Source organism: Myotis davidii, unplaced genomic scaffold (assembly GCF_000327345.1).
Source record: "Myotis davidii unplaced genomic scaffold, ASM32734v1 scaffold281, whole genome shotgun sequence".
NCBI lineage: Eukaryota > Metazoa > Chordata > Mammalia > Chiroptera > Vespertilionidae > Myotis > Myotis davidii.
Window position 1 is genome coordinate 621,129 of NW_006293784.1, and position 5,378 is coordinate 626,506.

Below are 5,378 nucleotides of genomic sequence, written 5' to 3' on the forward strand. Positions count from 1 at the left end.
AAATGGAGAGAAACACATCAATTGGTGGCCTCCTGCATGAGCCCTGACCAGGGCCAGGGTCAGGGAGGAGCCTGCAAGCAAGGTACATGCCCTTGACCAGAATCAAACCCAGGACCGCAGTCCGACGCTCTATCCACTGAGCCAAAAGGGCTAGGGCTATTTTTAAAATTTATAACACTGAGGGCAGTGCTGCAGGGAGAAAGAATATGGTGGCATTAGAAGAAGACACAGGAAGGGCTCTTTACCTAAAGTCTTGGAGAATCAAAGAAGGCCTTTTGGAGAAAATATCTAATCTGTGTTCTGAAGACGATGCTTGGTGATATAGAACATACGTGAAGGAAGAGAGAGAACATGGTAAGCATAGTTGACCCTTGAACAATGAGAGGGTTAGGGGTACTGACACTCCCATGGAGTTGAAAATCCATGTGTAACTTTTGATTCCCCCCAAACTTAACTAGTAGCCTACTGTTGACCAGAAGCCTTACTGTCAATTAACACATATTTTATATGTCATATATTTTATATACTGCATTCTTATAATAAAGTAAGCTAGAGAAAACAAAATGTTATTAAGGATCTTTTATCCTTTGAGACAGCATGGATGGACTTGGAGAGTATTATGCTAAGCAAAACAAGGCAGTCAAAGAAAGATAAGTATCACATGATTTCACTCATGTGGAATCTAATGAACAAAATAAACTGATGAACAAAATAGATCCAGAGACATAGAAGCATGAAATAGGCTGACGAATTTCAGAGTCCAGAGTGCTAACCATTACACCATGGAACCACCACATTAGGCTGACGAATTTCAGAGGGAAAGTGAGGGTGGGGGACGAGTGAGGAGAGATGAACCGGGGAATTTATATGCCTATATGCATAGCCCATGAACACAGACAATAGTGTGGTGAAGGCCTGGGAGGGTGGAGGGGGCCAATGGAAAAAAAGGGGGACATTTGTAATACTTTCATCAACAATAAAGATAAATTTTTAAAGAAAAAAACAATCATAAGGAAGAAGAAATATAGTTTTTATCTAGAAAAATCACATAAAAGTGGACACACAGAGTTAAAAACTGTGTTGTTCCAGGGTCAACTGCACAAGGAATAGAGAAGAGTGTAGGGAGCAAGGACATAAGAGGATGTGGGGTTGCAGTGGAAAATGAGAGTTGAGACTGGATAGGTAAGCATGAGTCATACAGGAAAGGATAAAAAAAAAAAAAGACTAGCTAAGGGTTTTAGACTTTCACCTGGGGGCAAAGAAAACCTTGGGTGACAAATAGATTTTTTGTTTTAAGAGCTTTAGTTATAGTGCAGGGTGAGGAATGAATTGGGGTGGAGCTTTGAGACAGAGATTGAGAGGAATATGGCAGGAAAATGCAGGAAGCAGGGAGACAAGTTGGAGGACTTTTGCAGTAATCCAAGTGAAAGATGAGATTCTGGCACTGTTTGTTACTGTGCCATAACCTAGTCTTTCCTGACTGTTACAGATTATGAACTTTCCTTATGTAGAGGGAATTAGGGGAATGATAATTCTCAATCCTGACTGCATAGGAGGGGCCTTGCTCTCGAGCAGTGCCAACAGTGATAGTGAGAAGTAAATACTTTTAAGAGATATATGGGAGGTAGAATGCACTGGGTTGGAGCTGGGGGGATCTTTAAAGAAGCACTGAGGTTACTGACTTGTACTACTGGGTGGATGGTAATTTATGAAAAAAGTTTAGGATTTCAGAGTTTTCCATTTCAGGAATGTGGATAGAAAAGTATCCACTTGCACTATCTCATTTAATTCTTACGCTGGCCATTTGCGGTAGACACTATCACTATTCTCTTTTTACAGACAAAGAAACTCGGGCATAGAAGTCACATAATCAGTATTCTGATTAAAATGCTGAGGTCACATAATCAGTATCAATACCAGGCAGTCTAAGATAGGAGAATGTTTCAAGGAGAGAGGTGTGGTGACATGGTTACATGTCATAGGCAGGTACAATAAAATTAAAAATGAAATAGCCTCACTGGATTTGGCAATTCAAAAAATGGCCTTTGGGAAGGCAGTTTCAGAAAAATAGTGAGGTAGAGGCCAGTTTCTGGTGGGTTAAGGAGTGTGTAGGAGACAAGGGAAGGGAGACAGCTACTACAGCTTACTCTTCTGAGAAATTGACACAAAGGGGTAGAAGAGATGGAGCAAAAGCTAGAGCAAATTTAGAAAAAATAAGCAAATTAAGAAAAAATTATTTAAAAAATGTATATTTGTGATTTCAGAGAGGAAGGGAGAGGAAGAGAGAGATAGAAACATCAATGATGAGAGAGAATCATTGATTGGCTGCCTCCTGCACTCCCCCACTGGGGAGTGAGCCCACAACCTGGTCATATACCCTGATTGGGAATCGAACCATGACCTCCTGGTTCATAGGTCACTGTTCAACCACCGAGTTATGCTGGTCTGGCAAGAAAGAATTCTTAAAGCTTACAAAATGTTGCAGAGAGAGGAATCATGGGACAGCCAGTAAAGTGAGGTCCCTCTAGAGGTTACAAGAGAATAGGATTCAGAGCTCTGGTGAAGCGATGGTGAGGAAATTGCTTCTTGCTCATCCAGAAGAAAAGGAAGAGAGAGCCAAGGCAAGAAGTTTAAGGATTGACAACATGACCCGTTCTCTGTGAGTCATCTTCTGATACTGAGAGGTGAGAGGGTGACATCTGAGGTGTGGACAGAAGAAGCTTTGAGAAAGCTACTGTAGAGTATGGAAGGACCATTGATTAGGGATGGGTAGAAGAATTGGGCTTCATTGAGAAGGGCAAGCTGAGTTTGGAGACCTTGAATTTATGGTGCATCAGTCTTGGAGGTTTTGCGATGCTTTCCTGAGATGCTCACCAACGACAAGTATGGAGAAACTCACAAATGGATATATTAGGGTTGGTCTTTGCTGGGTAGGTATAACCTACCTGGGAGTTGAGGGTCTTGGCACAGTTTCTAAATCCTAGAGTGCAGCATTGCTCTAGAACAGAGATTTCTAACCAGTGTGCTGCAAGACTTTTTAAAACACATAATACCTGATTACTTAGTCAGGGGCACTGACCTCTTTTCCCCTTAGGTTGTCAAATAAAAAATGACAACAGCCAACACAACATTAGCCATCTGGTGTGAATGAATCAAAATTGTACATATTTTTTGTCAGACTGGCAAAATATATATATTTTTTTGGTGTGCCACAGAATTTCAGTAACTAGTATAAGTGTGCCATGAGTTGAAAAAAGGTTGAAAATTGCTGCTTTAGGACAGTGGTTCACCACCTTGGTGCACATTGAAATCACCTTGGGAACTTTAAAGCTACTGATGTCGGAGTCACATGTGCAGAAATTCTGACTTATTTGGTCTGGGAGCTGTGGCCTGGATGTGGGGATTTTTATAAGCTCCTGTGTGATTTTAATGTGCAGACAGGGGATTATTATTCCCCTAATTTCCTGTACTGAAAGCAAGTTCATAACTTATATTAGTCAGGATAGCCTAGTCCAGTGGTTGGCAAACCGCGGCTCGCAAGCCACATGCGGCTCTTTGGCCCCTTGAGTGTGGCTCTTCCACAAAATACCACGTGCGGGTGTGCACAGACAGTGTGATTGAAATTTCGTGGCCAGTGCGCAGAAGCCAAGAAACAAATAGTGCCAGAATCTCAGTGTCTTAGCACAACAGACATGTATTTCCTGCCTATATAATGTCAATGGCAGGTCTAGGTAACTCTTCTGGGCAGCTGCTCTCCTTGTGTTGTTCAGCATTCCATGGTCACTGAGAAACTGAGTATTGGCTCTCATCTTCTTACACCTCACCTCCATTTACATTTCATTGACCAGAGCTAGTTTTTGGCCACAGCTCATTGCAAGGAGGTGGAAAAGGCAACTGGATGTTGGTGAACATTATTCATGACCAACACCTCCAGCTTTTGTTGTAAATGGAAAGTAGAAGGTGATAAAAAGGCTTATTTACTTACAAACACTTACATAGTGCTTGTTACATGCCAGATACGATTGTCATGGCTTTCAAATAGGAACTCATTTAATTCTCATAACAGCCCTGTTAAGTAGGTAATTTTATCCCCATTTTATAGAGGGGGAGGTTGAGGCTAAATAATTTGCCCTAGGTTATATAGTTAGTAAGTGGCAGATGCAAAATTAAATTCCAGGCAGTATGGGTCCAGAGTCCAAGCACTGAACCTCTCTTGATACAGTACTATATATTTAGCTTGCTTTTGCTCAATTTAGATTCAGGGAGGGGGTACAGAGAGGGGGGAGGAAGAAGGTTATAAGTGTAAGTGTGGATCTTTGCATGCAGAGGAATTGAGTAGTGTCTGGATATTTCCCTGCCAGAGCTCGGGTAAGGCTCTGGGGGGAGGCAGAGAGTGAGACTTGGGGAATGGGCTGGGGAGGAGGAAATGGTTTGAACCCATACTACTGCTAATGAGACCAACCCTGGAGGCCAGGATGGAGACCAACTTCTGGCACTTTTCTTTCGTCCTTTCTCTCTTTCCTCCCCTATCAGAGCCACCCATTTAGCATTCAAAGATTGTACTAGTATGTACCTCATACCTTTGCCGAGGCTAGCTCAGACACAGTGCGGGGATGGGGACAAAAATCATCTCCCTGCAGAGTTGTGGGTAGGCCATTTTCACAGAAGGGATTAAATGTCGTCAGACCGTACCTATTTCTAACGCATTTCTGAGAGTTTACATGTAATTACAGCCACTGACATACTATATTTAAAAATTCTCTAAGGAGGGGTGCTTGATAAAAGAATCCTCCAGCAAAGCAGCAGTAGTTAGAAACTGTCACTGCTTCATATATCAGCTTTCTAGATCTTCACTTGTGCTTTAGCTGCTGTTAGACAGGAACGCACCTGTAGCTCAGCCAGCTTTCATTCATTTCATAGCTATGACCTGGGAGTCAGCGGACACGTCTGGGTACTAGAACTCTTGGTTCTCACAGACAACACCACTCTAATTGCAGTTCCTCAAGAGAGGAAGAAAGGACAAATGATTCTGCTTTAAAATGGAATGTTTGCCCTAAACAAACAAAAAGAAACCCTCTGTGTGACACTGAAGCTTGTAGATTCCCGTCTCACCTGTGAAGTCCTGCAGTTTGGTTATAACATATGGACTCTGTCTGCAAAATGCTTTTGAAATGCTGTGTTGGCACCTTGCTGCCGTCTGCCAGCACATGGGCAGTCAGTCCATACGGTGCCACTCCATTTTCTTAAATTCTATTTTGATTATGAGCTGTTGCAAGTTGTCAAGGGTTTCTCTTCCCTCTAGCGCTACAAAATGAATGATGGCAACAGAGGTCACTGGATGTTGCTGGTTATTACCACATAAGCCAAAAATCAGATCA